The 27,884-nt window shown below is 45.9% G+C and overlaps 1 long non-coding RNA gene across 1 annotated transcript in view; it reads left to right on the top strand.

Moving 5' to 3' along the window:
* The first annotated feature begins 2,191 nt into the window (after nucleotides 1-2,191).
* Nucleotides 2,192-27,884, top strand: part of LOC131819949 (uncharacterized) — an 84,322-nt gene continuing 58,629 nt past the window's right edge. Inside the window, exon 1 of the long non-coding RNA XR_009349418.1 lies at nucleotides 2,192-2,396. This is a non-coding gene — a long non-coding RNA (uncharacterized LOC131819949). The remainder of the gene's footprint in view (nucleotides 2,397-27,884) is intronic.

The raw sequence follows: 27,884 nt of genomic DNA, 5'->3' as shown, positions 1-27,884 counted from the left end.
AATAAGTGATGGGGGTTAATTAGAGCACTTGTCATGATGAGCACTGAGTGCTATATGTTATATTGTACACATGAAACTAATACAACCATATATGTTAACTAACTGGATTTCAAATGAAAACTTTTTTAAAATCCCAGTTTTTAGCTCACATTCTGGCTTACAAAAGGGATTTAGTCAGGAATTTGGAAATTAGTTAATGAACAAATAAGGGGTGAACAGGCAGTTGTTAGATAAAATTACTATCCTTTCTGGCATGATCTTATACCTTTTATCTAGAATTATTTTTAGCACATTAGACTCTTCTTATTTTATTTTGAGTCATTAAACAAAAATTTCCTCAAAAGACCTTAGACTCCATCCAATTTGAGCAACACTGTGAGAGAGGAAATGGTGTCAAGGAGGAAAAAAAAAAAAAGATGAAACTACATGTGTTTACTAGTGAATGCATAGTTCTTCCACAGAAGAAGCTCTAAATGGTCATGGCTCCAGCTTTATATGTGTTCAGTCATATGTTCAGAAGTAGGTAACACTATCAAAAAATATAAAGCATCTGAGATTATTTTCCCTTATTTGAAAGCTGGTGTATGAGTCTGCCGTGGTTTCTTGGGTGTTGATAGAAGACGCAGACTCATGGTTCAGAAATAATATAGTTTATTATTCACAGCAATAGAGGTAGCCAGAATATTAACAGTATTTGTGTGTGTGTGTGTGTGTGTGTGTGTTTGTGTGTGTGTGTGTGTGTGTGTGTGTGTGTGTAGGGGTGGGAGTTATATATCAGTTCTGAGCCTCAGTTCCCACAAAAAGAATCAAAACAGAGGCAGATAATATTTGCAAACACAACAGGTTAAGTTAAAAAAAAAAAGATACTATTTCTGTCTTCCAAGTCTATTCAATACAACCATCTTCAAAGGATGGTCTAGAACAAATAATAAATGCAGAAATGTAAGCAACCAATTGAAAAGTGTCTCCCAAGAAACACACTTTGAGAGTCTTCATTTGACAAAAATACTATAGGATATTACATGGATCAGGTGCATTGAATACTGGAAGGTTAAAATTACAAGGGACCAAATATTTTTAAGCAGTTCTGGCATCCAGTAGAGTTCAAATAGGTTTTATAAGATTGAGGAAAGAAGCCATCAAAACCTGGGCCCAGGGGCGCCTGGGTAGCTCAGTGGGTTAAGCCTCTGCCTTCGGCTCAGGCCATGATCTCAGGGTCCTGGGATCGAGCTCTGCATCAGGCTCTGTGTTCAGCAGGGAGCCTGCTTCCCCCTCTCTCTCTGCCTCTCTGCCTACTTGTGGTCTCTGTCTGTCAAATAAATAAATAAAATCATAAAACAAAACAAAAAACCTGGGCCCAATTTTCCCAAAAGTATGATTCTGATCCCAAAAGTATGATTCTGATTCTAGTCTCTATGATGTTATCCCTTGAAGACAATGTCTCTAATTGACTTGAATTAGTTTACTAAAGAGCATACCCCCATTTGTTGTAGGAGATGAACAATATTTTAACCTATGCTCACGTAAGTAACTTGGTGCATAATCCCTTTTCTATTAAACCATAGTGCAAGGACCAATGCCGCGTTTTTGAGAGAACCCCAAGCTATTTTTCTAGAATGGCCGTATGCCTATATATCAGGCGTCCTGTTTTCACTCCCTTTGTGGAGCACCTACCCTGGAGGTCATGTAATAACCAATGACCAAAAAACAATCAAAAAGCCCAAACATCCAGGTCGAAGTGCCATCCCTGCCTGGAGATGAGTAGACTGCTCAACAGATCCCGGGCAGGCATCTCAGCCCAGGCCTGTGCTGGGGAAGCTGGTTGCTGGCTTTGGGCGCAATCAGGAAGCCAGCAAACTGACTGGAGAGTGCAGCCAGGGTTAACAGGACTGATGACCTTTTCGCAGCCAGGCCATGGGCGGACACCCGCTCAGGGAGCCAGGCTAGGAGTCTGCCCAGAGCCGGCGCTGGCCACGCTTGCAGCCCCCCAGGGCTTCGGTCCCGCGCCCCAGCCCGGGCCGGCCTCAGGAGGGAGGGGGGCGGGGGCGGCGCAGAGAAGGGGCTTTGCTAATTGCCAAAGCGGGTAGTGAGCTCGGGGAGGACTCAGGAGGGATGGGGGCGGGGGCGGGTCGAGGGCGGCGGGAGAAGGGACTTTGCTAATTGCCAAAGCGGGAAGTAAGCTCTCGGAGGATGTGGCGGAGAGTCTGGGAGGAGGTGGAGCGGCTGGCGGAGGAAAGGCACGCAGCGCCGCGGTGCTGTGCTGCGGCCCAGTCGGGACTGCAGGACCCACCGGACTCGCCGTCCGTGGGCTCCTGCGTGAGGCCCTGCAGTCCCGCTCCTGCTGCCTGCTGCCCCTTCCCGCCCCAAGGCTTCTCCGAACCACCCTCTGCGCACAGGTAAAGTTACACCGCGCCGCGCCCTCACCAGGAGCAGAAAGCTGGGGACGCGACCTGGGGGCGGGGAGGGGGGTTGTCTAGGCCCAGCCTCCCAGGAACCCCAGGGCACCGGGACCACCCCGGACGCTGGGCCGAACCCGGGTCCGCATGGGGTCGGGCTGGGGACAGTGCCTTGCGAGGTGCCCCCCACCAGCGGGCGCACTAGCCCCCATCGTTGGGCACCCCCACTCCCGCGTGCTGAGGACCACCTTCCCTCCCCAGCCTTGGCCCCGCTGCTTTTGTTCTGGACTTGGGATCCCAGGTGGAAACTAGACCCTCAGACCTCCCTGGCAGCAAGGAGGGCAGGGAGGGATTCTTGGTCTTCTGCCCTGGCTCTTCCTCTCTCCCCATTCACAAGCCTTCTGGCTTCCCTTTCCTCTCCTCATTGTCAGTTTTATTAAATGGTTTTCTTCTGCATGTTGACCCGAAGAGCTATTTCATGAAAGAATATACACGAAACTGAGTCGGAGCCCACCTGTGAGAGCCCACCTGTAGAGGCCTTTCTTTAGAATGGTCTCTGGTTCTAGCCTCAGTTCAGAATACTGCATGTACCTGAGGACCTAGTCCAGATGTTTCTTTCATCTCTGACTTGAATTTGAAATCCTCCTCAGACTTCAGCTTCCAGGATTTCTCCAGTCCTTGCTCTCCCACTGTCTTGGTGGGGATCCGCCATGAGTGTTGAACCCAGGAATGAATGAATGATATATACCACAGATCGCTGGGGCTTTGTCTTGTTTTGCTGAGGTTGGAAAGGCTTGGGAGAGACCCCCTGTATGCAGATACAGAGCAGCATGCAATTGCTTAGATAAACGTGATCCCCACTATATTGCTTGGGCATTGAACATTTCGCCCTTAACCTGTGGCTTGAGCAGTTAGGAGGAGACAATCTGGAGGTGAATCAGAAGATGGCTGAATCCACATGGTGGTGGTCTGGGTTTGGGAGATTTTCCTGGAGATTCAAACGAAAGATCTAAATTCTTCCAGTGGGGAGTGGTAAACATTTTATGGATGGGAGATGGAAAATAAATGGTCTGGTTAACCTTTCCCTCCCCCTCAAAACCCATTATTTGAAAAAACAAAAAGAGAAGTGAAGGGAGAAATCCTCCCACTCCCATCCCCACTCACCTCCATAGCCACCTCCTCTTCCAAGAACCGAACAAACAAGGTGCCAAGAAGTGTTAGGTACCAGCAGTGGTCTCAGATCTCATTCAAGGATCATGGTGAAAGGCATTCAGAGATTGTGGGGGCACAGGGATCCAATTAAGGGGGACAAGTTTAAGGTTTGCCTGGCCCCCTAAAAATTAATGGCACTAGAGAAGATGAGTTTTGGGAACTATAGGTTAATGGATACAATGTGTAAAAAGCTTCAGTGAGTCATGGTGGGAAGAGGCCATGAGGGCAGCAAATACAGTCTTAGATGATGTTATTAATAGCACTACAGGCTCTAGATTTCCTGTGGTGGCAAGACCAGCCCGGCCAAAGTGGATACTCACAACCTGGAACAGAGGGTCTTGGAGATCCCAGCACGTGAGTTATGATGAGAAGGTAAAATGATAGGAGGTGTCCTTTGGAAGGGCTGTCTCCTTGACTTTAAAAGGGAGAACCCACATCTGTAGGTGAAATCTTTTTGGCTACAAAGAGGGCCGAGGCCTCCTAAGGTCAAGGTCTCCTCGTCACTTGCAAAGATGTTGAAGAACATATTCAGACATTTCAAAGATGTCCTCATGTCCATCGGTTCCCACTCTGGAATTCTATCAATAAGGTGAGAGTTCCTCTAGTTGCAAAAAAGATCTAAAAAGACGTCCCTTTCTCATGTAATTTCTGTAACCTCCAGGGCACACCCACCTCCACCTTCCAGCTCTGTAATGAAGCCACAGCTGGTGCCAATTTGTGGAACTCCTTAAAGGCTATTCTCCCTTATATACCCCCGGACCAAGTTCCCATGCTCCCTCACCTGATTTCCTGCACTCACCTCCCACCTGGTGTGTTCACACCTGCAAGTGCCTTTTACCAACCCCTTTGCCAAAAGGCAGCCAGAGTGACCTTTCAAAGACCTATCAGTTCCTGGCATTTGTCTCCATAGAAATCTGCACTGATCTTCTAACAAATTCCCAGTCCTCCAAAGGCACCCATAATCCTCGCATCAGTTTCTTCATAGCCCTCCAACTGACTGATGCCTGTTCTGCCCCATCTCTCTGCCCTTCAACCACACTGCCTCCCTCTTCCTGTGGAGACCCCTCATGGCGCCTGCCTCCAAGCACAGGTGATTCCCATTGATGGGAAGACCCTCTTCCTCTCCCCTATCTCCCCACTCCAGTTACTCCCAGTTATTCCTGAGCTCACAAGCCCCATGGTACACACTCTCCATGCAGCCTGCTCTCTCTTTTCTAGCACTGGCCTCCGTTTCTAGCTGTGGTTGTGTCATGGATGTCCCTCCCCAGCCAGCCTCCAAGCTCTCCTTCCCTTTAGCTCCAACACCTGACACAGTGCCTGGCACGTAGTAAGCCCTGGCTAGCTTCTAAGAGCCTCACTGAGGGACTGAAAGCATTTTAAAAACGTCACCACGTAGGCTCCAAACTGTAGGCAGAAAAATCTTTGCCTGGATTGACATTTTAGAGACGTATTCGTCAAGTTGGATATGTTCACTGACTTTACCTTGTAAAATTAAAAAAAAAAAAAAGGACCTCTGTATCGCTTCGCATCTAACGAAGGCACATGTATACTATTAGACCACGTTATGAGCTTAATGGAAGGAGACAAGATGTTTTCGCTAAGAAAATGTATAAGACTGTTGAGGTCAAGTGGGAGGAAACAGTCCGTTTGTTGGAGCATTGCTATCTTACTCTATCACAGCCACTCATAAAAATCTGACACGGGGTGAGTCAGAATTGTCTGTCGGAGATGAGTTAGATCTTGCTCATGTTCCTACAGACATGAAATCCAGGAATGAAGAAGGAGGCTTTGAAAGCCTGGGTTGAGGAGGCGGTGTGGTTCACTGCGATGAGCTAAGTGCCCAGGGCCACCGGAGGACATGCGGGCCTGTGTCCTTCCTTTGTTCTGGGGTCCCTCTTGCACCATGTGGTGAGGCTGGTGGCTGGGAGCAGCTCAGGACAGGACCCGGTGGCATCTTACCTCTCCCACCCTCCTGTGGGCTCCAGTGGGCTCCAGTAGGTCCCAGGGGACAGCCTGCCTTCCTTGCAAAGCCCAGTAGCACTGGGAGCAGAAACTGGGACCAAAGAGTGAGCACCCTGTTTGACAAGCTGGACCAGCCACCTCTTCTCCAGATGCAGGGGGAGCCCTGGCATGCTGACTCCTCCCTTCTCCCTTTCCCCTTTCCTCTCTTCCTCCCTCTTCCCTTCCCCTCTCTCCTTCCCTGGTGGTGCCCTTTCCCAATGCCCACTTCATCCCTTTTCCTTTCTACATGCCTGTCTTCTAGAGTTTCTTCTCTTTCCTCCCCATTACTTCCCTTCATCTGAATCTCCTCTTTGGTCCCTTTGTCCCTGCTCTCTGCTCCTCCTCCCCTTCCCTGGCCCCTGTTCCCCTCCATCCCGACTGCAGGCAGAGCTGGACTAACATGCTCACTTGCTAGCTCAGCCACCCTCCAGAGAATCACTCCTTGGTGGCCACCTTCCTGACCCCCTGGTCCCTTCTCCACTTGTTCAGATATTGCTCTGAAGTCTGAGGAGGACAGAGGCGGGGCTGCCACAGAATCAGGCCAGAGGAGAACCAAACCATGTGTCCACACTGTCCCCCAGCACTGCTGCTCTGAGAGCTTTCAGAGTCCTCAACAGGGTTAGGATTTAGGGGCTTCTTCAGAACCGGGAGTGAAAACAACCATAGGTCAAAAGAAAAGCTATGGCCCCCACACAAAAATAATAATCACAAATGAAAACTATGTAAACTCTGAAGTCCCAAAGTCGAAGAATTGCCTTGAATCTGTCGCCAGAAAGCACCCAAGGCCTCACTCTCTGGGTTCTGGGTGCCCTGGGAATGGCAGGAGGCTCTGACACGCTCCTGCCAAACGATGGGGGCTAGCCCGCCCACTGGCGGGGGGGTGGGGGTTACTTCGTGCAGCGCTGTCCCCGGCCAGACCCCTGGCGGACGGGGTGCAGGGAGGCGTCCGGGGTGTTCCCGGTGCCCTGGGGTTCGCGGGAGGCTGGGCCCCGACACCCACCCACCCCGCTCGTGCTCGTGGCCCGGGTTTTCTGCTCCAGGTGAGGGCGCGGTGCGGTATCACTTTACCTGTGAGCAGAGGGTCCTCCGGAGAAGATATGGGGCGGGGAGGGGCAGCAGGCAGCGGGAACAGGACAGCGCGGCCTCGGAGGCTAGGCTGGAGCACGGGAGCGCAAGGGCGGCGAGTACTGTAGGTCCTGCAGTCCCGACTGGGCCGCAGCACAGCACCCTGGCGCTGCGCGCCCCTCCTCCGCCAGCCCCTCCACCTCCTCCCGGACTCTCCTCTGCATCCTCCTCGAGCTCACTTCCCCCCTCAGGAATTAGCAAAGCCCCTTCTCCGGGCCGCTCCCGCCCCGCCCCCGCCCCCCTCCCTCCTGAGTCCTCCGCGAGCTCACTTCCCGCTTTGGAAATTAGCAAAGCCCCTCTCTGCGCCGCCCCCGCCCCCCTCCCGCCTGAGGCCCGGGCCCTGGCTGGGGTGCAGGGCAAAGCCCAGGCGGGCTGCGAGCATTGCCAACGCCCACTCTGGGCAGCCTCCTAGCCTGGCTCCCTGAGCAGGTGACCTCGCGCGGCCTGGCTGCAAAAAGATCATCAGTCCTAAACGCCAGCTGCACTCTTGGGTCAGTTTGCTGGCTTCCAGATTGCGCCCAAAGCCAGGAACCAGCTTCCCCAGCACAGGCCTGGGCTGAGATGCCTGCCCGGGATCTGTCTGAGCAGTCTCCTCTTCTCCATGCAGGGATGGCACTTCGACCTGGATGTTTGGGTTTTTTGTTTGTTTTTTTTGGTCATGGGTTATTACATGACCTCCAGGGTAGGTGCTCCACAAAGGGAGTGAAAACAGGACACCTTGATATATAGGCATACGGCCATTCTAGAAAAATAGCTTGGGGTTCTCTCGGAAACGCGGCATTGGTCCTTGCATTATGGTTTAATAGAAAAGGGATTATGCACCAAGTTACTTAAATGAGCATAGGTTGAAATCGTTTACTGAGAGTAAATATGTAAAATAGTTATATTTTAACTATAAATCTATCATCAATCATAAATCTATTACACGAAGGTTACAGGCAATTGAAATGCAAGAGCACTCTCTTCAGGGTTTTAAATAATCCGTGTCTGTCTTGGCACATGAGAATGCAAAGATAGGAAATGGTTTGTAAAAGATCATATAATAGCTTTTACTAATTCTATTTATTTGACAGACAGAGATCACAAGTAGGCAGAGAGGCAGGCAGAGAGAAAGATGGGGAAGCAGGCTCCCCGCCAAGCAGAGAGCCTGATGAAGGGCTGGATCCCAGGACCCTGAGATCATGACCTGAGCCCAAGGCAGAGGTTTAACACGCGGAGCCACCCAGGCGCCCCCAGATGAAATACATTTCTGACTTAGAAACTCCATATAGAATTTTTTTGTCCATGATGACAACTGAAGAAAATGTGTCATCCCTAAACCTAACCTTAACCCCTAACAACGCTGAAACCTAAGCTGACCTTAAAGCCCAAACTAGAACCCTGAATCCCAAACCTGAAATGGAACCCAAAGCCTGTACCTGAGCCCTGGATCCAAGCCCTGAACCACGAACCCAAACCCTAAACCAGACCTCCAAGTCATGAACCCTGAACCCAAATCTCAGCATGAAGCCAAACCCCAAATTTGACCTTGAACTTTATCCCCTAAGCCCTGAGTCTTAAAGCCTAAATCATAAACTTAAAGCCCTAAACTATAACTCTGTTCCCTTGTCCTTCACTCTAAATCCTCACCCTAACACTAAACCCAAAGCCTGATCTAGAACTCTGACTAAAACCTGAACCTGAACCCAAATTCAAACCCTTCACCACACTTTGCTTATGCACTTGCCATTGATGGATATTTGCAGTTTCTACCTTTTGATTCTTGTGAACATTGTTTGGGTTGGGGGCTAGGGTTAGGGTCTTGGATTAGGGTAGGGTCCAGGCTTGAGACCAAGTTGAGGTCAGAGTGTGGGTCTGCATCAGGGCCATGTTCAGTGCCACTCTTTGGGTCAAGGACTGTTGTAATTCCACATTGTTTCCAATTCATTGTTCCTTAGCTATTTGGGGGGAAGTTGGGGGGTATTGGGCTCCATGCAGCTTGAATTTCCGGAATGAAATGGCGTCAGCTGGACCCCGGGAGGGAGCAGGACCTTCCACTGAAGGGTGAGCTCCCACAGTCCTGCACTGCCTTCCACCGCCTGCAGAGGGCGCCAGACCGCAGCTCCCGCCCTGAGCCCAGGCTGCGCAGCCACAGCTGGGTTCGGAGCCCCGGAGCCCCGCCTCTTCAGGACCCACTGTGGAGACTTCTGGAGAATGTGGGGCGCCTCCCACCCTGACAGGACAAGCTGAGGAGGGTGTGGCTCTGCAGCCACACTGACCGGACCCGTTGTGGAGGACGCGCCCACACTGGCAGCAGTCCGACCTCCTAAGGACTCTGGAGGAGGTGAGGAGAAGCCGCCTGAGTGGACTGTCAAGGGGTTCGTGGTCTCAGGACCCCACAGAGGAAGGGCGCCCTGTGTAGACACTGGGGCTTCCGTCGTTTTGTGTGAGGAGACGTGGCCTCCTGCTGTGCTGTGCGCGGGGCTGTGGGGTCCCCCCTTTCTGGGCTCGGGTGCTCCTCGGTCCTTGTCTGTGTTTGTGTGCTCGCGGATTCGGTTCCTGGGGCTCCTCAGATGGTCTGCAGTCAGGGAGCGTCCGCCTGCTTCGGTGCTTGTGCTCCCCCCACCTCAGCCCTGCGGGGTCCTTCCCGTGTCCACACCCACTCCAGGCTTGTGCCGAGTCCCGAAATTCAGGAGCCAGAGTGAGGACTCTGTAGACGGTTTTGGGGAGAGTAGGTATTTTCCCAGTGTGGGTTCTTCCCTGAGCACAGTGCCTCCCCATCTCCGTGTGTCCCCCTCCCTGTCTGTCGTCATTGTTGCAGGGCTGTCAGAGGACAGGTCTGTCACCTTCTTGGTTCAGGGGCCTCCCGGGTATCTTGCTGCCTTGGATGCAGGTGTAAATGAGATCGTTCTCCGTAGTCTCTTTCTGATGGTTCCTTCTGAGCACGTAGGAGTGCCACTAATTTGTGCATATTGATTTTTTTCCTTGCAAGTTCTTGAATGTATTAGTTCGATTTGCCTTAAACTCCATCTGCCAGTTATTTGACCAGCAGCATGGGTTTATTTGGGAAGAGCAGAGAATGGCAGTCTGGGCTGAGCAAGCTACGGTCCCATCACAGGCAAGTGCGAGAAACAAAGGAGAGGAACATTATTTCATGGAGGAGGAAGAAGTTGGGAAGGGTGCTTGAAGGAAAGTCCCCTGGAGAAAGGCAGAGTGATGGAGAATTCTCACCAGCTGAGCTGCAAAGCTCCTACAAAAAGTCAGGAGATGAACCTCCGGCTTCCCCTGTGGGGCCTGGAATTGGTGAGTCTCTCCTGTGGGGGATTGCAATGTGGGGTCTGTAATGGGCACTGAGCACCAGGCGCCCCCTTCCAGCCTCCCCTTCTGGCATCCCCCGTCCACTTTACTGGGGCTTCCCTTCCTGCTTTTGCACAGTTCTAACCAGCTTGTGGTGGAAGGTTGTGGAAAACTGAAATTCCAAGTCCACTGCTTCTACTGCACCTGAGATACAGGGGTCCATTATTTAATCCTCCCATGAGTCTCTTGCTAACATGTGTCCTCTCCATGTTGGGTGACCTGGATCTGGGAGGGCTTGGCCTCCATCCCAAAGTCTGATGTTCTCCCTGCTTCCGTGTCGTCGTGCTAACATGGATGTTTGGAAGAGTCATTTCCTCTGCGGTGATTTCAAAGTGCAGTCAGCTTGTTATAGCAGCACAAATACGTGCTGTCTCCACACTCAGATTCCCCAGCCGTCATTTCTTTACCACGTTTGCCACTTCACACGGGATGCTTCAGTGTGTTTGATCCCACACCAGGACAATGTCCTGCAGAACCACCACATAACCTGAAATGAGGAGATCATTACAGAACCCATCCAAGGGTTAGTGTTAGGGACCAGGGACATGGCAGGACTAACCTGAAGACCCCATGGAGAGCTGTCTGGGTGGCTGAGTTGACAGTGTACGTGAGGGTGTCTGGCTCTGGCTTTGTGTCCAGGAGTCAGCTCTGTGTGGGTGTGTCCTCAGCTGGGCATGCAGATTTCTGCTCCTCTGAATCCTTTCCGGAGTTCCAAATGGCACAGTTTCCTTCTGGGCGGCAGGCTGAGTCCTCTGGGATTGCCCAGGTGTCCCCAAATTGTAGGGCACCTACTGCAAGGCCTTAGGGGTCAGAATCCTGAGAACCAAACCAAAGGTTATGGTTAGGGCCCACCACATGGCAGGCCCGATCTGCCAGCACTCTGTCCATCTTTCTGGGGGAGGGGGCAGTCGAGGGATTTGTTCAGGGTGAGTGTCAAGCTCCAGGTTTGCATCCAGGGGCCTGCTGAATATGGGGGTGTCCAGAGGTAGGAATGCAGATTTCAGTTCCTCTGAATCCTTTCTGGGGTTCCAAATGGCATGGTTCCTTTCAGGGTGGCAGGGTGAGTCCTATGGTGTTCCTACTGTCTTCAATCTCTGAGGCTTTGGAGCCAGGCCGTCGGGGACAGACCTCTCAGGACAGAATCTAGGCTTAAGAGTTTGTGCCTATGGGCATGGCTGCACTGATCTGAAAGCACTGTGGCGAGGATCACAGGGGTCTGAGTTGAGAGCATGGTTCAGGATCAGTATCAAGGTCTGGGTTTGTGTCCAGGGGACCGCTGAATGTGGGGGTGGTCTCAGATGTTCAAGACGATTTCCCCTACTCTGAATCCTTTCCAGCATTCCAAATAGCCGGTGGCAAGCTGAAATCTCTGGGATTTCTCAGGTCTTGCCCTTGCCCTTGCAAGGGCAAGATACTTTTTACAGTAAAAGAATTCACCAGATGAGCTGAACAGCAGAAAAGACACAGCTCAGGAGTAAATCAGTGAACAGGAATATCATGCCAAAATCTTCTTTGAGAACACACTACAGAGCAAGGGAAGATAGGAGAGAAAGCTGAGATATAAAGGACAAACCCTCCAACTTTCCAACATCATTCCCTACTTGTTTATTTCCATTGCTGTCAGCTCCTCCCCAGTCAAAAATAAGTCACCTGAGCCAGCCTTTTTTCTTCCTGAGTTTGGGGCACTGCAAAGCCCACCAGAGGGGCCAAGGGCACCCCTGTACCTGCTGAGCTGAGCCCATTTGTACCCCAACATGGAGAAGGTACCAGCCTGGCCCTCTGGTGCTCCATGGTCTGTGGCAGTCCTTCCTTCTGGACCCTGCTTTGCTGCTCTTCCTTCCCTAACCCTGGTCTCAAACTAGGGATTGCTCCTGGAGGAGGAACTCAGGGAGATGAGGCTCAGGAGGGCCTCCCTGCCTGGAATCTCCGTGTGAGGAGTGCACAGCCAACAGATTTTGCGCAGGGACTTGCAAAATGCAGAGAGGCAGATTTCCTTTCTCTCTTTCTCTCTCTCTCTCTCTAGCCTCATACCAACCGGGAGTTCTTAGAACTTTCTTCAGTGACTTCTAGGTGTAGCTTGGCCACTATTTCCACAGAAAGGCCACTTGAGCATGATCAAACCCACGTATAAGCAATTACATTAAAAAAAAAAAACAATAAGCCAATGCACACAGACCTTTGACAGCAGCACAGGACGCTCAAGGGACCAGAGTTCCTACCTTGGGCAATAGTGGTAGAGGCCGGGTTCTGCCACGCAGGTCCCTAGACCTTTGGCAGTTTCCATGATTGCAAATCCAGACATTCAGAATCCTGAGGGGCAACATACTAACCACAAAAGAGCAAAAATTCATCAGGATTCAGAGAGTGGAAATCCATTTGTACTGGAAAAGAAAGAAGTAGGCTTGCTGTGAATCCAGCAGGGAGGACAGGCATAGATAAAGGCTGGTGTATGGGTCACGGAAACTATTGTTTCTCAAGGGTCATGCTGTCTCTGTAAAATGCTATGAGGACTGTCTCTTGGGGAACTCCTGCTTTCCTACCAGTGACGCCCCCAGATTCTGCTTTGCTAGTCCCATGGATTCCTGGGGATACCCAGTTGATAAGCTACGCTGTCCTCATGACAACACTTGCTAATGGACTGAATGTGTGTGTCTTGTCCCAATTCAGATGTTGAAGCCCTGACCCTCAAGGAGTGCCATCAGGAGGTATGGGCTTTGAGAGGTGATGAGGTCATGAGATTGGAACACTTGTGAATGAGATAAAAGCACTTCTGAGAAAAGACCTGAGAGATTGTTCTGCCAGCTGTCATCCATGCAAGGCTACAACAGAAATATGGGCATCTATAGATAATGAAGCAGTCTCTTGCTAGATATCAGATCTCCCAGGATCTTGCTTTTGGACTTCTCAGTCTCTAGAACTGCAAGGAATAGTACATGTTTTGCTGTTTCAGCCACCCAGTCTGTCATCATTTGTTGCAGCAACTTGAGCTGAATAAGGCAGAGCCCAAGTCCTGGTTAATCCCTGCTTCTACTCATTTCCCCTCAGAAAGAGCTTCTAATCCAGAACTGACCTCTGCTTTCCATTCACGTGCTTCAGACTCCTTCTGTGAGAGCCCAGACTTTGTAAAAGACTCTTCCCTCATGGCAACCAGCATTCTGTGACTCCTGAGGAATGTCCTCCCTGACTATATTGAGTCAATCAATCTGATTTTGATTCTGGAGTCCCAGGATCAAGGACTGCATCAGGCTCCCAGCTTCATGGGGAGTCCGCTTCTCCCTCTGACCTTCTCCCCTCTCATGCTCTCTCTCTCACTCTCTCTCTCTCTCTCAAATAAATAAATAAAAATCTTTTAAAAATCTGATTTTAACGGACCATAAGCTTGTTCTTGCTGGTCTTTGGAAGATTAGGCATTAGCCCTTCGGAGAAAGTTCTGAATGTCTGCTTCATGAAGGGGTGAACTGTGTCCCCAAAGTCTAATCACAGATGCTGAGACAAATCCTCCCAGGTGCTGGTTTTTCAAAGCACTTAATGCTTTGGCTTTGAAGTTCCTCACTTGACAGTTCTGCTTTAATCAGTTTGTGACAAAACAACCAATTGGTGGTGGATGCAAAGTGCACTGATAAAGTTAATGTCAGGGAACAATTTTTTGAGTATCAAGCATGTGCATGTGTGTGCACACACATATCCATGTGCTAAGCATTATGGTAAATGTCTGACAAGAACTAAAACATCAAAATGTCAGGATACCCCATTAGCTGATATTTTTATTATTCCTACATCCTAAACTATGAAAATCAGGGTCAGAGAATAAGAAGTGGCAAAAAGAATCAAGATTTGAGGCAGTTCGATTTCACAGCCAGCCTTGATCAATAGGCATGTACACCTGTGTCTACTTTCAGCTCTGTGTAACCTTGCCATAACCTTGGATAAGCCATTCATCTCTCAAGTTCAGGTTCTTGGTCCAAAGAGGGAAGGGGCACAGGTTGAGTACCTCCGGTGGGACTTCCTGGCAGGCTTGTTCATCCAAGCATTCCTGTTTCAGTTTGAGTAATTGAATCAAGTCTTTGTTTTACCGAAGGCCAAGCTTGTCCAGTGTGTCCATGCCACCAGCCAACAACATTTGTCCATGCCATGTAACAACTGAGCAACGTTCATAGGAATGGGGGGAGGAAAAGATGTCCACAGGTGTTGACAGATGTTCTGCATGGAGGGACAGGAGCTGGGGCCATCACCTGCTGTTTCTAGTGGCCTTCTCTGTCGAGTTAAAATAAATGGCAATAATTTGCAACGACAGGGATGAAAGTAGAGGGTATTATGCCAAGCGAAATAAGTCAGTCAGAGAAAGACAATTATCATATGATCTCACTCATATGTGGAGTTTAAGAAACAAAACAGAATCATAGGGGAGTAAAGGAAAAAAATAAAACAAGATGAAGTCAAAGAGGGAGACAAACCAGAAGAGACTTTAAAAAAAAAAAAGATTTTTATTTACTTATTTGACAAACAGAGATCACAAGTAGGCAGAGAGGCAGGAAGAGAGAGAGAGGAGGATGCAGACTCCCCAGGGAGCAGAGAGCCTGATGTGGGGCTCGATCCCAGGACCCTGAGATCATAACCTGAGTTGAAGGCAGAGGCTTTATCCCACTGAGCCAGCCAGGTACCCCTCAGAAGAGACTCTTAATCACAGTAAACAAACTGAGGGTTCTTGGAGGGGAGGGGGATGGGTGGATGGGGTAACTGGGTGATGGACATTAAGGAAGGCATGTGATACAGTGAGCACTGGGTGTTATAAAAGACTGATGAATCACTAACCTGTATGTCTGAAACTAGTATTATATGTTAATTAATTGTATTTAGATTAAAATTTTCTTTAAAAATAATTTTAAAATAAAATAAATAACAATCAAATAATGATCAGAGTTATCCAGCAGGGAGTATCAGATCTAGATGTCAGTTAAATTTAAGGGGCTTGCCGAAGTTTAGGAGAGTCACGCTAGGTCATTTTCCTGTGTGGGGAAGTCTTCAGGGGCAGTTCCAAAGACAAAGAATATTAATATTTCTCCTTCCCCCATTCCTCCTAGAGCCAAAGATGTTTCCTCCACTCACCCACTGGCCCTGTATGTAGGTGTTGCTTTCTCTCTACCAATCAAAAAATCAGTGAGTAACTAGAACTTCACCTTTTCCAGTATCCCCCTACCCCCGACCTTTTGTCTTTAATGGCCATGGGCAACAGGGACAAAGACATTTTTTAAAAACTTACAGAGATCTATTATGCTCTACTACCTTGGCCCGCATGGGCCACTGCAAAGGGATTCTGTGAACCGTGTACTCAGATGAATGGTCATTATCTTCAAAAAGGCAGGGGCAGTGATAGACACAGGAATCAAAAAAGCAAGAGTTAATGGACCATCAGAATAATGGAGTACCAACACTTTTTTGTCCTTGGCTTGAATCCTCAAGGTCCAGTGTCTCAACAGAATTTTCATTTTGGTCTCATCTGACTCACTTGTCCACCCCTGGGCCAGTTGGCAGTTATACTGAGAACTGGAAATTTTCCTTAGAAGAGAGAAAGAGTATTTGTCAGGTAAACCAAGGAAATGTCCATTATAGGAAGTTAGGCCTTTTGTCGTGGTACTCCATTAGCACCCTCCTGACTGTTAAAGAAAAAAAAAATTTGTGACACCCATTAAAGACAGTAAGGAAGATTTTATTCAAGGGATGCTACTACGATGGGATTTTATTTTATAGTATGGGAGAGAAATCTGGCTCAGCTCAGACAAATGGAGATTTACAGCTAAAGAGCATGGTGGGGGTCACTGAATGTAAAATTAAGATGGAACATCAAGGGTAAGGATGAAGGGATTCTGGCTAAACCATCTGGACAGTAATATTGTTGAAGAAAGGCTAGGGTCATAAACTATTGAGATCAGGGGATAAGGAATTTTTTAAAAGACTTATTAATATATTTTAGAGAGAGGGAACAGGGGTAGGGGTAGAGGGAGAGGGAAAGAGAATTTTAATCAGACTCTTCACTGAGCATAGAGCCTGAGGTGAGGCTTAATCTCAGGACCGTGAGATCATGACCAGAGCAGAAACCAAGAGTCAAACGTTCAACCAGCTGCACCAACCAGGTGCCCTGGGAATAAGGGATTTGATCAGATATTAAGCATTATAGATACTGAAGCACCTGGGTGGCTTAGTTGGTTAAATCTCTGGCTTTGGCTTAGGTCATGATCTGATCCCAGAATCAAGCCTGGCATTGGGCTTGCTGCTCAGTGGGGAGTCTGGTTCTCTCTCTCCCTCTGCTATTCCCCCTGCTCAGGCTCTCTCTCTGTCAAAATAAATAAATCTTAAAAAAAAAAAAAAGAGTGGTAAGATACCAGGGGTGAGAGATAAGGAATTTGATCAGATATGAAGAGTAGGATAGGAGATTGCTGAAAAATTGACTAAGCAGATTTCTTGCTAAAACTGGGCTAAGTGGGCGGAGCCTGAGGTCAAGGCTGGACAGAAAGAGGACTCAGAGGAACTTGACTCCAGTCTGGTCAAGGAGAAAATCTTCATCATCCATGACCATTGTATTTTCTGCAGTCACACATTTTACTAATTCTTTTATCAGACATTCAGTGAACGAGAAACATGAACACAGCAGCAATAATATAACAAATGTAAGTGCTCTAGCAGAGACAAAGGCAGTATAGGAATCCACTTCATCAGATTTAGAATATGCATGACTCCATGACTGAATTACTATCACTGCTTGACTGTTGAGATTAAGATGTAGTACAGAGGATCAGAGGGAAGGAAGGGAAATCTGAATGGGAGTTATCAGAAAGGGAGACAAACCATGAGGCACCTTTAACTATAGGAAACAAACTGAGAGTTGCTGGGGCGGGAGGGGAGTGGGAGACATGGAGTAACTGGGTGATAGGCATTAAGGAGGACACGTGATGTGATGAGCACCAAGGGTTATCCACAACTGATGAGTTACTAAATTCTCTGAAACCAATGATGTACTATCTAATGGCTAATTGAATTTAAATATCTAAAAAAGACACTTAAAAAAAAGATGTAGCATAACTCACAATATCCTTTGAGTGGAAGAATGTGCGGAATTTCCACACCTCTGCTGTCCAAGTCCCATGGCTAGTAGCCACATGTGGCTAATGACCACTTAAAAGGTGGCCAGTTCAAATGGAGAAATGCTGTAAAAGCAGGATAAACACTGGCTTTCAAAGACATATTGTAACCAAAGGTCAGAGAGTATTGCCACCCTCACATCACAAACATCGCATGACTTCTACAGCTAATGAGAGTGGGACCCAAGATGGGAGAGGTCAACCTGAAAGTCCAGGATGTCAGAAAGAATATGGGGAAGAAAGAGTCACAATCCTGGAGTGGATGGGCTGAGGACTGTCAGATTGCCTTTCTTTTTTTTTTTTTTTTTTTTTTTTTTTGGTGATTCTGTCTGTATACGGACAAGGATAATTCACTGGAGATGACATCTGTATGCCTCACCTTTTCAAGGGAAAATTATGAAAACGCATATACACCCACAGCCATAGTTTAATTATATTTGAAATGTATTCAGAACTACTCCAGTCAGTAAATTGCATATTTTCACATTTAGCTTCTCAATTTTCTCTTCGGCACCTCCCATTCTTGAAATGCCAACACAAATCCCATCTCTTGACTAAGGACCATAAACTACCTCACTATCAGAGTCTACACAGTTCATTCATTCATTTGATTCATTCAAAGCAACCTAATCTTGAGTGATGTCTTAGGCGCTCTTCTAGGGACTGGTGACACGGTGAACAAAATAGGTAAAGATCTCACTTTCATGGAGCCTATCTGGTATTTAGGGGAAAATCTTTCCTTATCAACATAAAAAGACTTATTATGGATGTTGCTTAGAATTTCAGTTTTTTTTTTTTTTCTTGACAGTATCTCAGGTGATCATCTTTGAGGGGGTTCTCCTGAAAAATACCTTTGGGGGGTGCTGACTCGACTTTCTGAGTCAGACACTTTCCTAAAGACAGGGGTCACAGAAAAAGTGACAACTGTCACTCTTGCAGTAAGAACAGGGATCACAGTACTTGAAACAGAGATATGCTGCTCAGCTGTCAGAAAGTCCACAAGGCTCCAAATGTGTGTGGCCAACTAATGGAACCTGTAACTCAGAGGTTGTCATCCTGAGAGCAATGGGAAATCCCTCTATTTAAGGAATCTCCTTGACGGAAGCTTGACAATGGCCTTGATTTACTTACTATGATGTTTAGGTGATTATACACATTAAGAAAAGTGCACAAGGCACTTACATTTCCATGATACCATCAAAGATATTGTTGTTTTATTAAAATGTTACATCTAGAGCTGTAACGTATAGAGTAGTTAAGTCAATCAGTATGTGGTACAGGTGAGACTATTGTAACAGCCATACTTCCATAAAAAAGAAAAATTTTTTGTGGTTTCTGATCTAGGAATCAGCCAGTGAATAATTCTATATCAGTGTCCAGTTACCGGGCTAAACATGTAATCTATTTATATTTCTGAGGGTAAGCTGAATTGTGATCACTGAGCCAGCTGTGTTCTAGTAACTACTCATTTACCCAACATAACAGATATAAGAAGGTAAAAGGCTTCTAAGGAGACTGGTTACTTATATTTTGAACCACATTTTGGCAGGTATAACTTGCAACTTGTGCTTAGTGCTAAGATTTCTGATATTTACTTTCTCCTTCCTTTGGCAAGTCAAGTTAGTTAAAAAGTAATTAGAGTTGAGTCCATTGTTTTTCTTAAATGTTTACAGAGATATAGAACTCTCAAGTTTCTTTACTAGACAGGATTAGATCACATTAGTGATAAAGATCAGAATGATTTACATTGCTAAAACGAGAACTTCCTGTCAGTTTGGAGAAAGCTCATTTTTATAACCAACATATTGGCTGGGCTAGAGATTAATGAGTGCTATGGGTGGGGTGATGAAAGTGATATATTCAATGACCTGTGGAATTTGTTCTGTAATTTCCCCACTCCTCTGGTCAGCAGAGCGTCTTCTTCAGTACCCAGCACTGCCCATAACTGCATTCAGAAAATCACTCTCCAAAAATGGTTATTTGTTTTGCCTTTTTGATAATTTTTTAAAACATTTGATTTATTTACTTGTCAGAGAGAGAGAATGAGAGCATAAGCAGGGGGAGCAGCAGAGGGACGGGGAGAAGCAAGCTTCCTGCTTGGTGGGATTGCACAAGGGCTGAAGAAGACAGAATGGGAAGGGGACAAGGAGAATAGTGGGTTTCAGATTCTTGGGAACAAAGCCCACATTTATTTCTATGTTTATCTCACTGCTCTAAACCCAGGTCACAGCACAGTGCCTGCAGCAGAGTCATGGAAGTGCTCCAGAACTGATAACTATTGCTATTTATGCTACTCAAATTCCTCCACAAAGGGCCAAGTGTCATAGCTTCTCCCAGTTCCCCACACTGAACGCAATGAAGAATCAAACTATCGGGTTAAGGATGGCGAGGGGCATTTAACAGGACCCAGATCACAGGAGCCATATTGTATTGCAGGACCAGGGGTCTTACCAGTGACTAGGTATTCACTCCTCTTGAGAGGCTAGCTCCTTGGATCTCCCTCTTCAATCCTCTGAACCCATGTCTGGCATCAGAAACAAAAGTAAACATAACGTATCGCCCTCGTTTATTTTTTACTATTATTTGTTACAGAGGAAGAGAGAGATCACAAGCAAGGGGAGCAGCAGGCAGAGGGAAGGCAGGCCCCCTACTAGAGCCTGGTATGGGATCCAATCCCAGGACCCTGGGATCATGACCTGAACCAAAGGTAGATGCTTAACTGAGTAAGCTACCCAGGCATCCCTTATTGTCCTTCTTTAAAATTTAATGTATTCTCTCTCCCTCTCTCTTTGTCCCCACTCTGTCACTCATACTCACACAATCACAGAGTCACAGACAATAGCAAGGTATTTCCCATTCTAATTCGCTAAGGCACTATGAGCTTAAGCTCAACAGAATCACTTTGCCAGCTGCTGCTCTACCGTGCCCTGATCCCTGCTCTATCCCCAAGCTCGATCTGTAACTCAAGTGTCATGGTGGTGGCTCTTTCTGCCCTCCCTCCACAAGGCTGTCATCAGCACACTCTTCCCCGTGGCTCCACTCCCCGGCACTGGCTGCCTTTGGTCTACTGGTATGCCCTCTCCTAGAGCTTTTCCACTCTCCCTGAGGGGAAGACAACCCTTACTTCTCCCCTGTGGCTGTCACGTGTCCGCTATATATTGTGACGATCAGCCCAATTAAGAGATTGGGAACTAAAAGACCGGCTTCTGCTTATGGATAAAACTAACTCTGGGGTTTGGGACACATGACAGCAGCACATGGTGGTAGAACTGAGATGGTTAGGGAGTTAATCTGCATTTTCACATCTGGTCAGCAGCAGAACAAAGAGGACACCCCAGATCTCCTATCTCCCAGAACAGTACTCTTCAGGTAACTTACAGCACCATCCTTCTCCAGCTTTGGAAGTGGCACTTTTCCAACCCCAAAGTCTTGATTCTAGGCAGCACTCCGAGAGATACTCCCTCCAGAATCACCCCTGGCTGGAAGTAGTGGTTGGCCAAGGCCTCTCAAATATCTTCCCTTCAGAGTTGCGCTTGCATCAAACTCAAAACTGTGGCACGTACGGGACTTTCCTGTCGGCCTCTAGCTCTAATGACCTATTGGACTTCAGAGGTGCTCTTTTATACCCACTTACCTTATAACATCAACGTGTGACTCCTCTAGAATTCTCTCCATGGTTTTTCTCCTGTACTAATTGTTATGGACTGAATTGTGTCCCCACAAAAGTCATATGAAGAATTCCTAATCTCCAGTGTGACTGCATCTGGAGATAGGGCCTACCCAGAAGGGGGTACTGAAGGCTTGGTGAGGTCACAGGAGTCCTAATCTGCTAGGACTGGTGTCCTCATAAGGGCCCTCATAAGGGCCCCCTCTCTGGGGGCCCACAGAGAAGAGGTCATCTGAGGGCACAGTTGAAAAGATAGTGATCTATAGACCAACAAGAAAATGCTCACTGGAGACCAACCTTGCTGGCACCTTGATCTGGAACTTCTGGCCTCCAGATCTGTGAGAAAATACATTTCTGCCATTTAAGCCCTCCAGCCTGTGTTTGGTATAGCATCCTGAGTAGACAAAAATATACTGATAAAGCCTTCTGTCAAGCTTGGGAGAAACTTTCTATACACTGTGCTCCATGCTTTTGGGTCTAACCCTTCTCTCCATAGCCATTGCTAATATTTGAGCCAGAGAAGTCATAAGTACTAGCAATGTTGGAATTGGATAGGGGATCAATAACCATCTAACACAGTATCCCCAGCTATGAAGAATTAACACACAGACACACAGACACAGACACACACACACACACACACACACACACTCTAAACATGGTTATCCCACTTAATTACATTGGTGATTTCTTGATACCCAAGCCCACATGCCAGCTCCCCTTCGGAGTACTAACCTCACTATCTCCCTGTGACCTACCCACCTCCATGCAGACCTAGGACCTTATAACTCAACTCCTGCTGAGCTAATGACAAAAGTTTATGATTCAGTTCCTATCTCTCCTGCTTTATTCATGACCTCTTAAAGTCTAGTGACCCATCCTCCTCTTCTTTCTAAAAAACAAAACAAAACAAAACCCACTGCTTCCTGGGAACCTTTCAGATTTTTAAAAAATTTTTAAAATTTTTTATTTCTTTTCAGCATAACAGTATCCAGTGTTTTTGCACCACACCCAGTGCTCCATGCAATACGTGCCCTCCCCAGTTCCCACCACCTCATTCCCCCTACCCCCCCACCCCTTTTAAATCCTCAGATTGTTTTTCAGAGTCCATAGTCTCATGTTTCACCTCCCCTTCCAATTTCCCTCAACTCCCTTCTCCTCTCCATCTCCCCTTGTCCTCCATGCTATTTGTTATGCTCCACAAATAAGGGAAACCCTATGACCATTGACTCTCTCTGCTTGACTTATTTCACTCAGCATAATCTCTTCCAGTCCCGTCCATGTTGCTACAAAAGTTGGGTATTCATCCTTCTTTCAGATGTTTTTTACCTCTATAATCTACTGGAGGATAACAATGTACCAGAACCCTTGAGTGACCATTAATGCCTATTGGTCACATCGTGTATGCTACGTAGGACCCTATTCTGTGTTCTTAACAATCATGGCTTCGACTCATTCTGAAGGTGGACTTTAACTGGAGTCTATTGTGCAAATACCTGAAGCAGGAAGTCCCCTGCCCAGTGAATGAGGCATGCAGACTTCCAGAGGTCTTGAGGTCCTCTCTTCAAATATACACATTCACTTTGAGAAATCAGGATTCCCACCCAAACGAGAGACAAATGAAAAGAAAAAAAGTAAAAAAAGAAAAGAGGAAAAAAGAGAGAGAGAGAGAGAGAGGGGAAAGAAAGGGAAGATGAAAAATAAGGTTCAGCCCAGATGGGCCCCAAAATAAGATTAATGAAGTAGACAAACAAAAAGAGATAAAAAGACTGATACAAGTATATGACAAGAGAAATATATATATATATATATATATATATATATATATATATACACACACATATATGTATATATATACATGTGCAAATAAAGAAAGAACCTCGTCAAAAAGAACCACAAGTGTAAAATTTATATGCTATCAGGACAAACACAAAAAACACAGAAACACTGGTGGAAGAACATGGGAAAGTTCTTATAAATTCTCAGTGTGTGCGAGGAAGGTTGTTTTGATTCTTCCTGGATGTATCTTGATATCTTTGTTAAAGGACTCAACTTTCCTAAGATAATGGGGATTAAAAATTGGTTTACCTATAGGGGTAGTATTGATTGGGGAAAGGGGACTACTTTAGAGTTTAACTCTATATGAATATTAGAGGATAAAACTAAAAAGGAATAAACTAGACTAAACTAAAATTTTAAAAAGGGAATTCAAAAAATAAAAATGCAAAAGAAAAACATAGGTGTATGTATCGAAAAGTTAGGTTAGAAAGGTATTTGGAATTTGATGTACTGTACAACTCGCTGTGATGGTAAATAGGTTAAAAAAATTACCTATGTGTAAAAAAAAAAAAAAAAAAATGAACCGGAATAGTGGGAACAAGTGAACAATACAAGTTTTCCTATGAAGTAGTGGTTGTTCTCTTGTAGTCGTTTTTTTTTCTTTCTTGGTTTGTTTTCTCGGGGAGGGGCCTGCCACGTGGGTTGTCAGTCAATTATGAGTGGCTGCCTTCGGCTCAGGTCATGATCCCAGGATCCTGGGATCGAGTCCATCTTCAGTCTCTCTGCTCAGCAGAGAGCCTGCTTGTAACTCTCCCTTTGCCTGAAGCTCTGCCTACTTGTGCTCTCTCTGTCAAATAAATAAATAAATAAAATCTTTTTAAAAAACTGGAAGGGCTTCTCAGTCACTCTTTCCTACTATCCCCATTTGTACATAAGGAAAGGCAGTGCAAACCTGGAGGGAGGATCCAAGAATAAAAATGAAAGAAAGAAAGAGAGAAAGAAAGAAAGAAAGAAAATGAAAAAGAAAGAAAATGAAAGGAGAACTGGATGAGAGACTAGAACCAGAGCTTCACCAAAGTATAGCCTTCCAGGAAGTAGAAAATGGGATGTTTGCTTCCAGCTTGGAGAGTATTGGAGCTTGGGTAAAAGAAACAAGCAAAATCCCAATGATTACGAGGCTCTGGAGGAATGGGGTGGGGTACCCAGGTGACCAGTAGGTTACAAACACTGATTCTACCCATTTTCATTAGAAAGAAAAAAAAATACCCTGCAGTTCATCCTCTTCATGCCCCTCCCTCCTGAAAAGAGAGTACAAAGCAGTGACTCTCGAGGTACATAAAAATGAGTGAGACATAAACCAACAATCACAAATGTTTCAGAAAAATCAAGCCACGGAATAAAAGAACAGCTTTAATATGTTTTATCCTTTCTTTCAAGAGAGAATATGCACCTAAGGGGGGGAAAAAGTGTTAGACATTAACATCAATGTAATTAAATTAATCATATGGATAAGCCAGAATATCTTATCATGAAATGAGAGCAGGCAGTTATAAAAATAATTAACCGATATCTTGGAAATACAAATAGCAACAGAAGTAAAAAGAAACCTTTCAAAGAGATGGGTTGAATAGCAGAATGAGCACTGCTTAAAACCAAACCAGAGAGATGGAATATCAAGCTAAGGAATTCTCTAAGAAGGCAACCCAAGGAAGTAAAAGAAAAAACCTCTGAGTGACAGGTAAGGAATTACAGAAGACAGACCTAAAAGTTCCAGTAGAAGTCTACAGACATCCCATCGGTTTGTTATCCTTCCTGCTTATCTTCTCAGCCAAAAGTAAAGCACCTTAGCGCCGTTGGACATTTTCCCAGTTATTGTTGGCTTCTGGCTCAGAGGCTCAAGTGCTGGTTTGGGCCCCAGTTTTCCCCCAGGATTCCCCTACCAGCACCTGTGACTTTTTCAGACAGCCTCCTCAGGAAGCCCAGGACAACCAGCAGCTTCAGCGCTACCCAGTCCCTAGCACTGTGCCTCCTAAGCTAACACTTCGTTACACTCTACCCGTCGAGAGCCGGTCCGAGGCGACGCCCCAGGACTCCAATGAGTCCAGCTGCCAGATGCCAATCCAGCGATGAGAAAGCTCCTGAGCTCCAGAAAGCCACATGGGGACGCTGAGCCCCAAGACCCCTGCATCATGGTCCCGCCCCTCCACGCAGACCCCGCCCCTTTATCAGCCAGGCTCTGTTGGAGTGCGGGGCCTTGTGGGAGTTGTGGTCCCCGCAGGGCCTCCAGCCTCCTGCGGGAAGGTGGGGCTGGCAGCTGGAAGAACCCGGGAACCACAGCTGCGAAGGACGAAGGACGCCTCTGCCTCCCTGGGAACTCAGGCTCTATGGCGGCCAATTAGGCAGGACCACGTGAGTCTCCAAAACAAAGAGCAGGAGCAGGCTGGGCGCCTTCCCCTAGGCCCGCCGCCCTCCTGTCCTCCCACCCTCTCGCACTCCCTCACTCCCATGAGCCCCCTCTCAGGTTTGGGACTTGATGAGGGAGCAGGAGGCTGACTGAGGAAAAAGCAAAAGCTGGCACCTTGCACCCCCTCTCCACCCACTCCCCTCTGTAATATGTGTAACATTCCTCAGGCACCCCTGACCGCCATAAACGAGAAACAAAGAGTTAACTTGCAGAGCTCACAATCCTGCAAGACAGGCATCTCCCAACTATCTTGATGTTAATGGCTTGGTAAAAGACAACTCCTCTTTAGCATATGAAAACTCCCTTGAAACCTCCCTTACCCTCACCTTCCCCCAACCACAGATTTCTTAACCTGCAGCTCTTCCTGCCCACAGGTGCTGTCCCCATGCCTCAATAAACCACCCTTTTGCAGCAAATATGTCTCAAGAATTCTTTCTTGGTCATCAGCGCCGGACCTCAGCCCACTGAACCTCGACATTAAAGAAATACAAATTAAAATCATAATGAGACATGCTTACATATTTATTAGAATGGCTAAAATTATAAAGGCTAATTGTACTTGGTCTGAGCTAGATTGAGAAGCAACAAAAAATCTAAACTGTTGTTGGCATATATCATGATACAACCACTTTGGAAAATAGTTTGAAATTTTTTTTAAATGACTACTAATATCACCTACATTATTTTAAAGCCTGTTTAAGGCTTCTGAAATACATAGGTTTTGTAAACACTTATTAAGCATCTTGTATATATCAAACACTTTAAAAATCTCTGCTTTAAAAACAAAACAAAACAAAAAAACTCTACCTCAATGGAACTTTGAGTCTGAAAAAGATACAGGCAATATACAAGGCAACAGATAGAATAATTACATATTTGATTATATACTCCGAGGATGTCACATTAAATTGATATGAAAATGATGAGAAGGATCTGGATTTCTTGTCAAAATTTTTTGCCTTAAAAAGAAATTGATATTTAGGGAAAGTTGTTACTGAAAGAGGTCCTGTGTCAACCAAAAATGTTAAACCATGATCTGACTAAATTTTCCAGTTGTGATCATTGCTTTGTTTAGCTGTCTTATATTAAGACTGAATTTAGTAATTCAGTCTCAAATTTCAGTAAGTCTTTTTTTAATGATTTTATTTATTTATTAGAGAGCGAGAGGGAGGGGCAGAGGGAGAGGAAGAACCAGACTCCTTGCTGAGCAGGCAGCTGATGCAGGACTGGATCCTAGTACCCTGGCATCATGGCCTAAGCTGAAGGAAGACACTTAACCAACTGAGCCACCCAGGCACTCTAGACTGTAAACTTCTTAAAGGTAAAAACGTTTATTCTTCTAGTAGTTCCACAGACATTTCTAACATCCATAAGAAAGCATGTACTGATGTAAAATGCCAGCAAATCCAATTATTTAGAAAAGAAAGAAAGAAAGAAAAGATATATCTGGATAAAGAGAAAAACAGAAAATCTAATAATACATTGAATTATTAGAGCAAAGAGTGGAGGAAGAGAAAATAAATATGAAATAGAGATTTCCACTAAAAGAAAAAAATTGAATAAGGCAGGAGATTTAGAAAATTATTATGACAGACTTGAGAAAAAAATAAAATGGGAATTTTTAGAAAATAGCAATGAATGAAAAGGTAAATTGCTCCTACCTCTATAATATTAGCTGTTTGTTGTTGTTGTTGTTGCTAATTTACCTATTTAAGCTAATAAACAAAGAAAGGTTTCATTTAGGGATAAGGTTTCTATATATATATATATATATATATATATATATATATATATATATATATTTTGCATTTAGGGATAAGTATATATATATATATATATATATATATATATATATATATATTAATTTTCATTGTTATAAAATGTGTCACAGGGCGCCTGGGTGGCTCAGTGGGTTAGGCCGCTGCCTTTGGCTCGGGTCATGATCTCAGGGTCCTGGGATCGAGTCCCGCGTCGGGCTCTCTGCTCGGCGGGGAGCCTGCTTCCTCCTCTCTCTCTCTCTGCCTGCCTCTCTGCCTGCTTGTGATCTCTCTCTGTCAAATGAATAAATAAAATCTTTTAAAAAAAATATGTGTCACAGAAAGTGTTTAAACTTTAAGATACAGATGCAACATGTAACGAACTACGTTGTTTGAACGTCCAATTTGTAAATGCTATTAGAGGAAACTTGGTGGAAATGTCCTTATGTGGTTGTGTTTCTGGAACTAAGTATATTTATTAATAAGGAATAGTTTAAAATTATGAAATGACCAGGAGTGGACAATTTTCCTAATCCTATCAGCTCTTTGCAGCTCTTTTATTAGCCCCCTTCAGGAATATCAGTTTTATTTATCTAATTAAATTTTATATTAATGTGCTTTTGACTTTTGGCCTTTCTCTTCCTTCTGTTCTTTTTTTCCCCCTAAATTACATGTTTCTGTTTAACAGCTACTATCAATTTTTTGATATGAATTCTCAGCATCAATTTACTAACTCCAGAGATGAAGCAGCATCAATATTTAGAAGCGAAGAATACAAAGCCTTGGGCATCTGGATGGCTCAGTCAGTTAAGCATCTGCCTTTGACTCAGGTGGTGATCCCAGGGTCGTGGGATGGAACCCCAGGTTGAACTTTCTGCTCAGCTGGGAGCCTACTTCTCCCTCTCCCTCTGCCTGCAGCTCCCTTTGCTTGCGTTCTCCCTCTTTTTGTCAACTAAATAAAATAAAATAAAATAATGTAAATAATACAATTATTTATTTATTAAAATGCAT

The sequence above is a fragment of the Mustela lutreola genome, chromosome 17 (genome assembly GCF_030435805.1).
Source record: "Mustela lutreola isolate mMusLut2 chromosome 17, mMusLut2.pri, whole genome shotgun sequence".
In the NCBI taxonomy this organism is placed as follows: Eukaryota; Metazoa; Chordata; class Mammalia; order Carnivora; family Mustelidae; genus Mustela; species Mustela lutreola.
The sequence above is the reverse complement of the archived record's forward strand: the minus strand, read 5'-3'. Positions and strand labels throughout refer to the sequence as shown.